The 16,909-nt window shown below is 45.6% G+C and overlaps 1 long non-coding RNA gene across 1 annotated transcript in view; it reads right to left on the bottom strand.

The window, feature by feature from the left end:
* The window catches only part of LOC147676737 (uncharacterized), a 199,669-nt gene extending 186,400 nt beyond the window's left edge, over nucleotides 1–13,269 (bottom strand). Inside the window, exon 1 of the long non-coding RNA XR_015302554.1 lies at nucleotides 13,046–13,269. This is a non-coding gene — a long non-coding RNA (uncharacterized LOC147676737). The remainder of the gene's footprint in view (nucleotides 1–13,045) is intronic.
* Nucleotides 13,270–16,909: the final 3,640 nt, after the last annotated feature.

The raw sequence follows: 16,909 nt of genomic DNA, 5'->3' as shown, positions 1-16,909 counted from the left end.
ACTTTAAACACTTTTTATTTTTTCACTTTCACGTCCCCAGGTCAGGGTGGACGATTAGAGAGTCCATACCGCCGGGGTTTATCATTGTCCTGACGAATGCCTAGGTAAAATCAAACCAATACTAAGGCTGAAACATGTTGACATACTAATGATATATTAATTCTGAATTAAACCAACCATTACCTTGGCTTTACAATTCAGACACATAGAACTCTTGTATTCGTGTCCTAGGGATCACTACTAAACTTTTTTTAGATACCCTTTAGACACTTTTAAGTTTAAGTTTATTTTTCCTCACAACACACCCGTTACACAATACCAGCTCCGCAGTCTTCTGGCGTCGCAGCACACCGAAGAGGCACTAGGTCTCTTCGGTGGGGCCCGATGATGAAGCATGACACTGACTAGGTCGGTGTGTGAGGGCTTTCCTTCAAACCCAAATAGGGTGCGATTATCTTAAATCTGGTGGCTCCATCCAAGTGGCTTATAAGAGACATTAACCTCTCTTCTTTTGTTTATTGGAAGTCTATCACCTCCTGTTCGGTGTACTCCATCAGTTCCACTTCCTGGTAAACCAACCCCATCGTGGCGAGGTACACCCGGGACACACCCTCCCAGTGGAACAAGGGGACAATTCAGAACACTCTTCAGGAGGAAGCAATTTAGCAAACAACAATAATCCCCACAACAAGGCTCGGATTACATCCAAAGCTCTATTTGCAGTGTAACCTGTGGCCGCTGTGGTACTGTGCAAACACAAGTCCTATCCCACCGCTCTGCCACCAAATGTTGGAACTGGGGGTTGCCCAAGTCTCAAAGGGGGTAGCATGGCATCAAGTGGGCAGGCCAAACTTCGAGGACATGTGAAGCATTCACGCAGTACCCTCAGTCAACACACCAGGCACACTACAAAAGAGGCAGGACACCAATCGGAGTTGGAAAATTAAACAGTTTAGTAGTGTTTCCAACCTGCAAGGCAAAAGAATGCAAAACAGTAGTGTCACAACATGACGCCAACTGGCACCAGAGCCAAGTACTTCAGAGGGGGATTATTTACATGGGACCAAAAAGGGATTGAGTCCAAAGTCCATGCTGTAACATAAAAAGGTTAGGTTAAAATTTGTCATTAGATCTGGAGCCCAATCTGGCGGGGCCAACTCAGACTCTCATCCTACAGGGAAGGCTGTAAATGCAGAAGTTCTACATTAGCATAGTTAACCATCATGCACATTAACACCAACCCAACCCCTGTTAGGGAAAGAAAACATTAGGGCATCACGGCATAACATGGGCAGGAACACCTGCAATAAATCAGCCTATCTGGCCCATCAATCTGGTACATAAACAAGGGCCTGGAATAACATCAGGCCAACCCATTGACCAACCTAGGCGGAACATACATCGCCCAGCATAGTTATCAGGTAGGAGCCCTCCTCATATATCAGGAACACCTGTAAGGAAATAGCTAGGCTCCCTCTACCAACAACCTTGGGGTATCAACATCAGGCAGAACGTTGGCATCACTATAGCATAAGACATCAGGGTGTACACAGCAGCCAACTCTCTTCATGAACATTAGGCATACACATTATAGAGCATTGGCAGGTATTAAACCATACGCATGAGCCTAATCCTCCCCACTGGTGCATCATCTAATAAAGGCTCCCTAGGCATCTGTTCCCTCCCGGCTCACTCAAGCCAACCTATATGGGGGGTGTGCCCTTAAACCATAAACACACTGACACGCAGGGTGTGAAATTCAGCAAAAGCACTGCCTGGCCACACTAACACAAATCCCAGGGCCTACACTAGCTGGCATTCACCTGGACACCCCAGGCAGGGATTAACTAATGTCGTAGCCCAGTTCAGAGGCCTGGCAATCCTGTTGGTACTTCTCCCAGGGACTCCTGGCCTACACAACCTAGTGGGCAACTTAAGGGATTTCAGTGACCCACTCCCCTGTAGGTACAGCTCCCCATCAGTCTCAGCATTTCCCTACTCAGGGGTTAATTCGTCCCTGTACCGGTCCCGGGGCCTAACTGAGGTCCTTGCCCAGTTCTAGGACTCTCTTTCTGGTGAGTTAGGGCCAACAGGGCCCAACAATAGTCTCCCCTGAGAAGGGGGCGGGCACCGACCCTATGCCCCGACTCCAGACCTCTTCAGGTGCAGGTGCCCGCTGCCCGATGGGGCACCTGTAAAATCAGGGTTGTCCCAGGGGCGGGCACCGATCTATGCCCCGACACACCCCCCAACTCCACTGCACTCTGCCCCACTCACCGGCTGCTTCTAGGCTGCGGGGTCTGGGCTCCTCTTCCACTGGGAGCCCTGCAGGCGATGTGCCGATCCCATGGGAAGGGGGTTTCCCCAACTCGAACTCCAACGCGGAGGGGGCAGGCACCGGCAATGTGCCTCGAGGCCCCCTCCCTCCTTCCGGGTTCTTCACTCGGGGCTCCCTCTTGCTGCCATCTCTAAAGGCGGCGGAAGGACGAAGGCGGGACACAAGCGGGGCTCTCCTGGTGTCTCCGAGGGCCCCGCCGAGAACAGCTCATGCTCCCAGCTTCCTTCAGGCCCTGACCGGCGGGGTGGCCTCCCGTTTCGGTCACTCTCATCGGGGCTCTTCACAATCCCGGGATTTCGGTCTTCCGCTTCTTCTCTGGCTGCCGGCCGGCAGCCAATCGCTGCGTTGCTCTTGGCGGTGTGTTGCCGGCCGCCAATCACAGCGCGGCCGGCCCGAGGCTATGCCCACAGGTCTCCAGGGATGCACGGAGGGCGGGGGCGCGGCCAGTGACGGGGCCGGGCGCCCCCGTCACGTGATGCCGGCCCTTTCTGGCTTCACCTCCTCATCGGCGGCCCCCTCCTGGTACCGGGGGTCGCCGCGACGTTAGACACAGCGCCGGGGGCCCCTCCACAGTCGCGCCGGGCAGCGGCGGTGATTTCCAGCGGCGATAAGGGGTAGGCTCCCTTGTACTTAATTAATTATATAGCGGACAGCGCGCTGAAACGAGGGTAGCTCCTCAGCGCTATTTCTCCTCACAGTTTCCTCAGCGCCCGGGCTGCGACGGTGATCTCCAGCTGTGATAAGGGGTAGGCTCCCTTTTATTATTTATTAATAATGCGACAGACAGCGCGCTGAAACGAGGGTAGGCTCCTCCAGCGTGATTCTCCTCAGGAGAATGGCGCTATTCACAGCGCACTACTCCCTTCTCTGCCCACACAGTCCTCAGGGCCAACAGCACTTCGGGGGCCACATCAATCACAGGGCACAGTCCCTTGGGGGCACAATCCTCCCCAGGCAGCTCCACAGGCAGCAACAGTCTTTAGACTCACAGCGCATAGGGGGCACAATCCTCCCCGGGTTGCTCCTCACGACCCAGCACTTCCACAGGGCCACAGCTTTACAAGAGGGGGTAGACAGTCCCACTCCTCACCTCCTGGGCGCTTCTCTCATGCAGCGCTGGCGTGGTACCTGGTCCAAAACGGCGTCAGTGACCTGGGTAGGGGCCCTCCTTTGTCAGGGGCCCAGGGGACAGCAGCGGGGGGGGTTTATAGGGGTGCAGGGCCCAGCTCACAGGCCCATGTGGCGGTCGCACCTCACAGCAGGTCCCTCTCCCTTCCTTGTCCCAGCGCTGACTGACTCTCTGGTGACACTTCCCCCTATTTATACCCTCCTCCCAGGCAGTGCCAGGACCTTCTAGAATGTTGGCACATCTAGCCTAAACTGGTTCTAGGGGAGGGGGTGAGCACCCTGGGTGCCAGGCTTTCCCTCCAAAAGCTAGGGGTTGCTGGGTAATGTTATCTAGACCGCTGACCTATGTCAGTCCAGTGGCAAAACCCATGGCCATGGCATCCATTTTAAAAGCAATACATTTCAGTCAGGTGCGTTTTCAAAATGGGGGATATTTACAAGTGCTCACATTATGTCAGGTAATTACATGTTTCAAAAGGGGTCTCACACCACTCATGGCCTATACAGGTTTAATCCCATGGGGGAGACATCCTAGGTAAGGGGGTCAAAAGCGAAAAATTTTGGGGGAAAAAGGCCAAGTCCAACACCCATGCACTCAGTGAGACACATTTAATCACTCACTCATACAGTCAGTCTTGCACCTACTAAATCCTTCATCCAGACACTTATACATCCACTCATTCTTCAATATGTAAGACATGTTTTAACTTTACAGAAACATACAGTCACTGGATGTTGTCATCAGTGATGTCATCAGTGATGTCACTAACCATGTCATGAATGATGTAATATGTGACATCATCAGCAGTGGATTGCGGGTGCGCGATATATAGTTAGCGCTTATAACTATATATGGAATTTCAATGGTTTTATGCGAGTAAAATAAGGTTTTCTAAATGCAAATCCCTAACTATATATGGCCTAAAACCAATGGTTTTTTCATTGAATTTTCAAGGTTTTGTAAATGCAAATTCCTAACTATATAGGGAGTATAACCTATGGTTTTTTCTGTGAATATATATATATATATATATATATATATATATACATACATACATACATACATACACTAAAAAAACATAGGTTTCACACCAGTTATAGTTAGGAATTAGCATTTAAAAAAAACTATTACATTCACTGAAAAAACCATAGGTTTCACACCAGTTATAGTTTTCTGGAAATTTTACTGACATAAAACCATTGAAATTTAGTTAGTTGGACTCACTATAACTTGCGCGCCTGCAATGCACTGCTGATGATGTCACATATTACATCACTTATGACATGGTCAGTGGCATCACTCATGACATCAATGATGACACCATCCAGTGAATGTGTGTCGTTCTGAAAAATAAATATTTTTTATATATGTATTTGTAAAGGTGGATGGAAGAATAAATGTTTGAATAAGTGTCTAAATGGATGTTTTAAAAAAAAAAAATTGATTGGTTAACTGGCTTATTAAGTGTATCTTAGTGAATACATATATTAGCGAGTAATGTTTAAATATTTAAATGTTTGTATCAGTGTTTCACATTGTGTATAAGTGGCTGCATGGGTTGGTGAGTAGCTACATGTGTAAGTATATGGGTTATTAGATTTTTTTTTAGTATCAGTAGGAGTGTCTGTATGGTTTGGTGGGAGTATTACTTAGCACATAGATGCATCAATGACTGACTCACTGTTTGTATGTGTTTTGAAGACAGCTTATGTGCAGGACTGTATGGGTGGATGAGTGTGTATATGTGTGTGTTAGTGAGTGAATGACTGTCTCACTGGTGTCTTTATCAGTAACTACATATGTTTTTATCTAGTATATGTGTGTATTGATGTATATAAGTGAGTATATGTGAGAGTGAGAGATTGTAAGAGTTCCTATTTAAATAAGTATGTGTTTCTATAAGTGATTGTTTAAGAGAGTAAGTATGTGTAAGTTTCCTTAGAAGTAAGGTGGTAGTGTGTGTATAGCTGTATATGCAAATAAATGGATGTTTAATAGTTTATTTGCATGTGTGTGAGTAACTTTTGGATGACTGTCGGTGTGTAACAGGATGTATAGGTGTATCACTACATATGATGAGTGAGTATATGTATGAGTGACTATATAGAACTGTTGGTGAATGAGTGGATGTGTATATAGATGGCGGAATTACTGAATTGGTTGTTGTAACTGGTATGGGTATCTCCATGTTTTTGAAAATGTTAGTTTCTATTTTTGAATATGTGTTTCAAGGGTTACATTACACTGAAAGGAGGTCTGTCACAAGGATGGTGTCATCAGTGATGTCATGAGTGATGTCACTGACCATGTCATGAGTGATGTAATATGTGACATCAGCAGTGCATTGCAGGCGCGCAAGTTATAGTGAGTCCAACTAACTATAACGTGGGAATTTCAATGGTTTTATGTCAGTAAAATTTCCAGCTAACTATAACTGGTGTGAAACCTATGGTTTTTTTAGTGAAAAAAACATAGGTTTCACACCAGTTATAGTTAGGAATTAGCATTTAATAAACCTATAGGTTTATTAAATGCTAATTCCTAGCTATAACTGGTGTGAAACCTATGTTTTTTTCAGTGAATTTCATAGGTTTTTTAAATGCTAATTCCTTTCTATATAGAGTTTGTACCCTACGATTTTTTTTAATTTGCTGTTTTGTGTGAGTATTAATTAGTATTATTTTTTTAATTTTTTTTTTTTATCATTTATCTTTGGGGCGCTCTGGGTCCGCGCACCGGTAAGCTCTCCGGAAAGCGCACCCAGAGCGCTACTTGCGTTCGTGTTAAAAAAATATGAATGAAAAGTAAATAATAACACAAGACATTTAGTACCATACATATAAAAGCAGTTTTTTTGAATAAGGAAATGAAAATAATTTTGCATTTCCGTGAAACTATCAAAACGTCACTTAGGTGCGCCGCGTGAGCCCCCCCGGAAGCGCCTACGTTCGCGCCGAGTATGCGCCCCCGGAAGCGCCTACGTTTGCCCCGCGTATGCACCCCCGGAAGCGCTCCGGTGCGCGCAGAGTCAGCGCGTCAAGTCATGTGACCTTAAAATAACACTTTTTATTGGTTGCTAACAGTTTTTTTTTACAAAGAATGAAATCCCCACCCATTTCCTTCACTTCTTCTTTCACTTTTGTGACTGAAAGACCTGCCTTTTTGCTCTTGGATTTTTCTTGGATGATCATGGCTGCCAGACCATTCAGCAGTGAAGATGAGCCGGAATTCATTAATGAAGAGCCTCCTCAGCCGAAGGTCAAAGAGCATTTCATCTGGAATTTTTTTCCCATACCTGATGACCAGAAGAAGGGCAATGCTCCAAAAGTGGAGTGCAGGATCTGCCACACAGTCCTGTCACGGGGTGACCCCACTAAGAAATATTCTTTTGGGAACTCCACAATGCTTCGCCATGTGGAGAGGAAGAACCCCCAGAATTTTGCCTGGGAAAGTGTCAGGGCTCTGGCACAAGAGGTTCCCAGTGATGGGGCCTCTACATCAACCGGAGGAGCAACTACTTCAGTGAGGGGGCGATCGCAAGAGCTGGTTCCAAACATTCAGCCTGCATTCAACAAAGGCGTCCTGAAATGCAGATACTGTGATCAGCTACTTACCTTTGGGGAGCAAAGTGTTCTGCTCATGGTTCGAGCACTGGAGAACCATCGCTGCCGTTCCCAGCCCTAATTTTTTTTGGTTTTTTTGCTCCTGTTGAGCAGTTTCCATTCCCTGTTTTTGTTTTAAAAAAAGAAAAAAGAAGAAAAAAAAAGTTCTTTTCAGAACTACCTCCAATTCTCATCAAAGAGCTATATTCTTAAAAAAATGAAAAAGAGTAAGTGAAGTGGAGTGCATTGATAATGGAAAGGAAAATGAGTAAGAAAGAACAGAAAGGTATGAGAGGAGAAAGGAAGTGAAATAGGGGGACTGAAAGAAGGTGAGTGTTGGGAAGGAAAGTAAGGAGAAGGAGAGTGAACATGGGGAATGTGGATATTCAAAGAAAATGTTGAAAAGGAACGGGGGTGTGGAAGGGTAAGAAAAGATGCATTGCTGGAGGTGCATCATTTTTGTGACACACTCCAGCAATGCATCACTTTTGCACTTACAGATACGTCTGAAATACTGACGTATCTGTAAGTACTTCCAACATAATACGTCATATATTTAATATGACGCATGACTAGAAGACTGAAGGCCTCATTTATGAGGCCATGCGTCACTTTAACGCCACCGGTGCGTCACTTTTTGTGACGCACCAGTGCTGTAAAAAATGCACCTTATTCAGTCATATTTACAAAGTGACGCATCTAGGTAGATGCGTCACTTTGTAAACCCCTGCGCCACATTATACCTACGTCAGGTGTAATGTATGCAAAAGGGACGTATTGACGCAAGAAAGGGTCGTAGAGGTGACGCAGTGAAATCTATGAGATATCACTACGTCACTTTTATGACGCTGTTGTGTCCAAATCTTACACCTGTTTCACAGCAGGCGTAAGACTGATGCAGGCCCTTTCACATGGGGCCTGGCCCCATGTGAAAGGATGCATTGCTGGAGTTGCATCATTTTTGTGACACACTCCAGCAATGCATCACTTTTGCGCTTACAGATACATCTGAAATACTGACGTATCTGTAAGTACTTACGACATAATACGTCATATATTTAATAGGACACATGAGTAGAAGACTGAAGACTTAATTTATAAGGCCATGCGTCACTTTTACGCCACCGGTACGTCACTTTTTGTGACGCATCAGCAGCATAAAACATGCACCTTATTGAGTTATATTTACAAAGTGCTTGGATTGTATCTCGATGTTTTGCTCTTCCAAAGACGTTACCCGCAGCCATAGCATCTCCTGGTCTTCTGACCGTGCATCCATGGTAAGTTCAAGATCATCCACTCGCTCACCTATTTTGGAGACGTCTTTTCAGAGATCCCGGAGGCACGATTTAAACTCTTCCTTTAGAGAGCAAATGTCAGAGTGAATCTCTTGCAGGAAGCGATCCATGTAACCTTGCGTGACCGGGGCAGAGGATTTCAGCCCTGTCTCTGGGGGGTGTGGCACTTCCGATTCAACAGGCAAAGCATTGGTCCAGAGCGACATGACCGGGTTGTCTTTTGCAGCGTGATTAACAGCATGTTCTTTGCCAAGCCCAGACCAAAAGAGCGGAATTGTCGGACACTTGTCAACAGATGAGATGTAGTGGGACTAGTAGATTGGGCAAAAATGGTTCAGCACACCATACAATATATAGTGACAGTATTAATGAGGTTAATAATATCAATAAGCCATGGAGTTTTCTTTTCTTGTTTTATTCCAAATCTTCACATACAAGTAGCCAACACGTTTCGTCCGAAGGACTTCTTCAGGGCGAATAGTGGTCAAAATACTGTCTTGTATTCTGGGCTTTATCAGTGAGAACCAGTCTCCAGCTACTTTGATGGAACCAGTCTCCAGGAACTTGGATGGAAAAGATCCTTCATTTGGGATGGACTAGTCAAATCTCTGTGATAGATGTATTACAGTGGAAACGAAAATGGGGATGTCAGAATACACATCCGTGGGTGGTGATATCAATATTCATCTTCGACAAGCAGCATATCTCCGTTCTTCTCGGTCGTCGTCTCGAAAAAGTAGATTGGGGCAGGCAAGTGACCACTGTTGTGAGAAAGCTGCATCAGCCTGTGGTAGCGGAGACTTGGTTGCAAGGTCCTACGGAAGGTGTAGGACGCTCCCCCTAGCCCCTTCGAGTGCCGGGGGACTCAACTGCCACCACGCTTTTCCCCACCTTCCACCAGGCAGAGCAGTGGTCTATGTTGTACAGTGCAGTCTAGCCCACAGCGACCAAGACGGCAGTCGCAAGTGGAACAGGGGAATTGCACATGGGAGACCAATGGGGGATAGACCCAGAAACAGCACAAGGGGCTCTCGCGTAAAAAGTCAAGGAGGGCCTCAGGAGTCCAGGCCACTGCAGTATGGGGGAGTGCCCCTGTGTGATCCACGCCATCCCTGCCCAGGACACATTCAGGAGACCCTTCTCAGAGGCGCTGATGTGATTTCAAATTTTGAGGCCACTGGCTCAACATCTCAGCCAACCACAGGCAACCGGACAAGACACAATCCAGGCTCACCCACAGTTGGAGAGTTACCGGTAGGCCCAGCCCCCACCCACACAACATGGCTTCTGACCACCGAGGAGAGATGCGAGTGGCGGTACCTAGCAGTCGCCAGCAAGACAGCCCACCATATGGGCCCCCCAATGAGCAGGTACCTTTGGAGCTTCCCTGGGGGCTCTCAGTAGCGACGGGCCGCAGACGCCCGTAGCACCACCGCCCAGCTCGCGGTTCTAGGCCCCGGTTTGCAGGAAAGAGGCAGCCCCGCATCCCCCCCCCTCAATGCTCCGCTCGGGGAAGGCCACTGGTGCGGCCGTCAGCAACCACCGCTTACCAGATTTCTCGCTGTCCTCCTGGCAAAATGACAACACGGAGCAACCAGCAGACATGCAGAGCTTCAGCGGGTAGCGCCACCTAATCCGTGCCCCATTACTTCTCGGTAAGGCCATGGGAATATACACCGTCCCACTACTTTCTCATGCCCTTTAGGTTGCCCCAGTGCTGTAGATGGCACTGGACGGGCCCCAATGATACGGAGAGCAGGCGAGACACATCCTACTCCATAACCTCCAGGCCACACACCCCTGACCAGGATTTTTAATGCTATACTGACATATACCCTGCAGGCCACATCAACCAAAAGTAAGACTGAACACACCTTGAAGGTGCATTTCCTGGTATATCAGGAGGGCTTCCTCAATGCAACAGTCTTGTTGTGTCACGCAAAGTGGCGGCTATCAAGAAAGCGTCTATAATAACATTTCTATATTTTCCAAGATGCCGGTTTGCCAAAAAAAAGTTTGCCAACACGGCACAATTTTAAAAAGCAAATAGTGACAGAGGAGGGGGCGTAAGAGTCCGAGTAACAGAAAGAGAAGGGGCAAAGAGCAGCGAGCAACAGCGAGAGGGAGAGCCCTCTCATAAATCTAAATCAGAAATTATAGTTTAAATATAAAATTTTAATAATTCCATGATATCAACAGTAGAAGAATACAACTCATCAAAAGTGCCAGCTAAACAAGAAAAACGCATGCACTGCCACTTGAAGGACGTTTTTATGCAGTTCTATCTGCAGTTCAATACAACATTGGTATTGTCTGCGTGGACTGTTGATGCATTTGAAGCCTTTAGTTCGGCAAATAGTTGCACAATACCACAGAAGACTCATGAAAATGTAAGACATGCTACCAGAACAAGATCTATTAAAAAATAAATGCATAAAACTACCAATAGCTTTGACAGTAATCATACAAAGATCGTGGTAAAACCATATTTAAAATAGGGAAAAGTTTTAAACACTTTGAGAACATAAAAGTAACGATATTTAATACTAGACCTTAACAGCAATAACAGGACAAATGTGCAGTTCACATGTGATAAGGATCCCACTAGCCTTATGTACTCAGGCTATAACAAGTCAGGTAAGACTTGCGTGACATATTGAGGCCGTGAAAATCTCATGGAAATTGTCATTTGGGAGTATAGATTAAGGGTCTTAAATAGCTTCTACCATAATAAGCAATGTTCTGTCTGCCTCGAAATATAAAAAAATATATACGGTTTGGCCATCATCCCTGTAGGCGCTGGGAACAGCTAAAATCTTACACCATAATAGCAAGCCCATGGGTGGGTTGAACGGGGATCTTGTTAAACCTCTTTTTCATGAGATAATGTGTCCCAGGATAAGATGCAACATAGCATATCAAAAATATAGTCAATTACGCAAGGACAGACTCAATAAGTGAGTTCTAGTGCAGAATTACAGATTTCGAATGATTACAAAAATTTTCAAAGGGTACAATACAGAAACTATAAGTGCAGAGGCATAAAGTTATTGCCATTTAGGTTCGCCATATTAGGGCCGTATAGAATAACAGGCAAACCCAAAAATGAGTCTAAGTCCCAAATGACCTGCAAATCAATTTAAAAAACAAAATAAATAAATATCTGACTGCATCCCAAGTAGCAATCCAAAAGGTCTCTGGCTCACCCCCAAATATCATATTTGGGGGAAGCCAGAGACCTTTTCTTTTCTGGCAGAAATTAATTTAATTTATAATGGAAATTGTAGTGTCTTGTGAGTTAGAGATGATGAGATTCATTTGGTTACTGACGGACTCCGTAGAACAGCAATGTAAGTGTGTGGGGGAAGGTGATAGAATTCATGATGTAGAATAGAATTCCTGCTGAAGAATAAAGACATGTAATATCAAGCTCAGTCTTTAGCATGATCATTTGCACATACCTGGGTGGGGATACGACGCTACAGAAATGTTCACTTAGAAAATAGTGAAAACTGCAGATTCATCATCATGGTGCGAGCACAAAAAGTTTTAGAAAATCAGAAAGCAGAATTAATAATTGTCACACTGTCTTAACATCAAAGCATTACCCCACTACATGAATGTTAATTCAGCCCCCTATATGCTAAAGACATCCAGAGACGGCAGAACAAACTAGTTACAAATCAACAGTGAACTATTGTGAATATCCCAGTTACTTACCAGTAATCTTCATTACTCCGAGTATAGTCGTCTTCGCCACATGAGTTTCCATCCCTCTCTCCCTGTCTGGCTATCGGCTTCATGTGTATGCTTGGTAGTTTCAGGCTGCAGGGTTGGGCCAGCCTGCCTCTTATGGAGGTCATGGGTGAGATAGGTCGGCCATATTGGGGAGGCATGGGAGGCTAACTTTTTTTGCTTTGGGGGGGGGTTGGTATGGAGATGAAGCTCACTTTGTTAGTCATGTGGCGGGGAAGACTTACGAGGAGGTAATGAATGCAATACAGCAAGCAGGCAGAATAATCCTTGAAGGTCGAAACATTACTGAGCCCATCATGTCATTTGGAAATAAACAAACAACTTTGCTTGACTGAATGAAAAAGAAATAATAAACAGTGAATGTGCAGGGTGAGACATCCATTTTGAACAAGATGGTGCAGTGGCCTACTGAACATAAGCCAAGAGAATGTACTTTAGCAGGTCATATATAAATTGTATAATAGGCAGTAACATTAGATATGTGTACACATGAGAATTTGAGCGCAGATCTATATTCTGCACATTGCTATTAATATGCAGTTGTATTAATGTACAAAAAAAATCTACACCCACATCTCCTGCACGCTCAGCCACCACCAGTGCCTCCTATTCTCATTTAAAAGGCCACGACAGTTTATCAAATTAACTTAAAACACCTATTAGTAAAATCAAACTAGAGGTGATAAATCAATCTTAATACTAGCACAAACGGTAGCTGACCATGAAAACAATTAACACATAAGTAAGCATCAACAAATTAAACAAAACACTTGCCACCAAATTGATGAAAAAAGAAACATACTGAAGACCCGAGAAAAAAAACTTCTTCCAAGTACATATTTCAAGTACATCACTGGTGTGCATAGACGTGAGCAACAAGCCTGCAATGCTCTCACACTTGCCAATATAATTAGGTACTCACCGAGGGGTTGATAGCCTTACTAGGCCTTAGAGTGGAACAAGCAGAACAAAATAAGACAGGTCTACTCCATCAGTAAGAAAAGAAGCCTAACCCGGGGATAGGCATTGAGTAAGATAATCATCTTTCAGCTCCTTCCACTGACTATTAATGAATTCAGACTGAAGTCCGTTGCTCATAATTTAAAGGATAGCATTTTGATCGTGATTTTACTACTTCCGGATCGCATAGTAACCAATCCAACGACTGAACATATTCTGTGAGTGGAAGATGATGCTAATATGCAAAGTTACCTAGGATTGGAGCTTCTGGGGAAAATCAACCAATCCCAGTGAGCCGCACAGGATTTCGAAGTGGGGATTGGCTTCGGAATTTGGACTGGTATAAATACGAGCAGTCCTACGAGAGTAGGCAAGTGCTGTCTCTGCCTCTAGCCCACTCGGCGATTTTAAAGGATAGTATTTGACCGTAGTTTTAGGGCTTCCGGGTAGCATAGTCACCAATCCCACGACTGAACACATTCTGAAAGGTGGAAAATGCTGCTAATATGTAACGTTACCTGGGATTAGAGCTTCTAAGGAAACTCAACCAATCCTAGTGAGCCGCAGAGGATTTCGAAGTGTTGATTGGCTGCGGAATTAGGACTTGTATAAATCTGAGTCGTCCTACGACAGTCGGTAGGTGCTGTCTCTGCCTCCAGTCCAGGTGATATCCTGTCTCGTTCTGGGCCGGGCTGTCCGGGTGCTGTCGCTTTTGGTTCTGTATCCTGATTTGGGGGAGGAGGGAGGTAGGCATTGACAAGTGGACTCTCTCCCCTCCCCCACACTGGCACTCTATCTTACTGATACGGATGGGGCCGTATAACCAGAACTTCTGACATTAGAAACTGTGGAACCTGGTTTGACTCCTTGCTTTTGCTAAGCATCCTACGATTATGGAGGAATCACTTAATTTAGTGCCTTAAAAAATGAGACTAAGACCTCATGTAATATAATTTGGTGCTTAGTTCAAGCGCTCTTATGTCCTTGGCCAAGTGTGCTCCGTGTGCATGTATGCATGTATGTATATATGTGTATATATATATATATATATATAAATATATATATGTATATTTTTTGTTTATTATTTTTTTTTATTGATAAAATAAATGTCTTTTCACGGCTAAATGCCTGCCAGCCAAATCTTTTTGGCTGCTGGCCTTGTCATGGGTATAAAATCATACCCAGCTCAGAGAGCATGCCACACACGGAGCTCTTAATTGTTTGTTTTTATTTCTCAGCATACAATAAAAAATTTGTTAGCATTTGCGCCAAGAATTTTCTAATTTATTAAGGACATGGAGGCGAGGATTATGCTATCTCTTTCTTTACTGTAAAACAAACAGCAGCCAATTAGCACATTTTTTACATTACAACTAACATTCCCAGAATGCTTAGCGTGCGTTTCATAACAACCATAGAGACTAGCCCTATATATGAGTCTTGCCCCGTGAGCAACTCCTCTTTCTTTTTCCCAACGAGCAGTGTTGAACTTAAAGTGTTCATCATCCACAGAAGATTTTTTGGAAAGAACGTGAACTGGAACTGTGAAACATACATCTGTAGTAATCCAGGAGACAGAAGAACAAGATATCCATTAGGCTCCAAACAATAGATTATTCACCTTTCTGGTCAGCACCTGAAATCGAAGTGAGACTCATAATAACTGCAATAACCTTTGTCAGAGGGAGGGTGAACATGGCAATAACACTATAAATTGCAATGTGGGCGGGATAATCCTCGCCTCCTTGTCCTTAATAGAGTTGAAAATTCTTGGTGCTAATGCTAGCAAACTTTTTATTCTGTCACAGGACTGGAGGCTTCGGATTATGCTAGTTTTACCCTTATCTAAAACCACAGAAGCAACATTGCCTACATGTTTATAATAAAACTGTTTAAACGTAGAACTAGACGACCAGTCGGCCACTTTCATGATATCATGGATACTGGTACCAAGCATAAAGGACTTTGAGGCCATGGCGCCTCTGACTGAGTGCGCCCCAAACAACTCTGTGCCAATGCTCACCTCAGACATAATAAATCTGGCAATCGTAATGTGAGGGTGACCTCGGCCCGAACCTACCCAGAGTACAGAATCCCACAACCCAAACCTACCAAGAGTACAGAATTCCCACAAACCGGGTTGTGGAACCCCTACCTTATAAAAGAGTAAGATATTTCCAAATCGGCGCCGCTAATGGACACTTCTTCCCTCCTCCCACAGCACGATGGAAATTACCCGGATGGATGGATACTGGTACCAAGCATAAAGGACTTTGAGGCCATGGCACCTCTGACTGAGTGTGCTCCAAACAACTCTGTGCCAATGCTCACCTCAGGCATAATAAATCTGGCAATCGTAATGTGAGGGTGACCTCGGCCCCAAACCTACCCAGAGTACAGGATTCCCACAACCCAAACCTACCCAGAGTACAGAATTCCCACAACACGGGTTGTGGAACCCCTACCTTATAAAAGAGGAAGATATTTCCAAATCGGCACCGCTAATGGACACTTCTTCCCTCCTCCCACAGCACAATGGAAATTACCCAGATGTTGTCAGCCAGCAGGAAGGCGGGACAGGAACCCAAGCGGACCAATTAGGGACAATCTCGAAAGGTCAAAGGAGGCAGAAAAAGCACGAGGACGAAACGGAAGGCGCGCCAGGAAGGAAAACCCCAGAAGAAGATTATCGAATTGAAGTTTTTCCGAGGAACAGCGTGGACGCCAGAACACCCAAAACTGAGGACTTCCAAAGGAGGAACGAGGACAGCGAGGACCACGGATTGGGAGAACCAGAAGACGACGGTCCGGAGTCGTGATCCGAAGACTGGTGGGTCCCAGAAACGTGCGAGCCGTCACAACTCCAGAGAGTTGTGGCTCACCCTGGTACGTGACGGGAACAGGGGCTTAGGGAGGGGGTGGGAGTGTATATTGGGCGGCAGGGAGGAAAAGGAAAACGAGGGGACTGTCATTTTTAAAACCCTGTATTTACCCTCTTTTCGGTATACTTGTGCACCCCACCTACATGCACCCACCTAAAGCCCTTCAAGCATTATCTTCTGAGCACAACACACAACCTTGACCCAGCTCCCTTAATAACCACTCCAAAGACTACCCTTTAAATAAGTATACTCACCCCCTCACGTGGTTCTGGTGACGGTGACCTTCAGTGCAGGATTTATGTCTGACCAGTACTTTTCTCTTATTATATTTTGAGCTGCTCCGGGACCCGGGAGATATAAGAGACCCGTAATAGGTTTCTTAGCTACACTGAAGACCTGCTTACCACCAGCATCACCCCAACACCGAAGACATCCCTACATCCTTTTTTGGAGATAACCAATTGTGTTGTTTATTTCGGACTCACAAGACTCTCTTTTCTTTACCAACTTGTATTCATAACCAAATAAAACCACTCACTATTGACCCCATACGGCCTCCTCGCTTCTGCTTCCGACCATCCCTCCAACACGTAGCAGAGGTAACAGGCTTGAAAGGCTTTTACAAAGCTATTGGAAAGGGGCGACCACTCGGTCCCCCCGAACGTATGGCGGAGTGCCTCGATCCCCCCGGGAAGCCATTTTGGGGCGGGAAGCGCGTCTCGGCTGGTATGCCCGAAGCGGCGTAGCCGGGGCGCGCTTTTTTCCCGCCCTAGAGTGGGCTGGCCTAGACACCGACGTAGCCAGCCCCGCCCTAGGGGCAGGCAGGGGCGGGTTTTCGCCCGCCCTGAAGACGGATAAAAGAGACGCAAGACCAGAAGACGTCCTCTTGTTCTTGTGCTCCGAAGCTGCACCTCCTCGCTACACGTGAGCTCGGGACGGAACGA

The sequence above is a fragment of the Lissotriton vulgaris genome, chromosome 12, assembly GCF_964263255.1.
Source record: "Lissotriton vulgaris chromosome 12, aLisVul1.2, whole genome shotgun sequence".
Taxonomy (NCBI): Eukaryota; Metazoa; Chordata; class Amphibia; order Caudata; family Salamandridae; genus Lissotriton; species Lissotriton vulgaris.
Note: the sequence above shows the minus strand (reverse complement) of the source record. Positions and strands in the feature narration are given on the sequence as shown.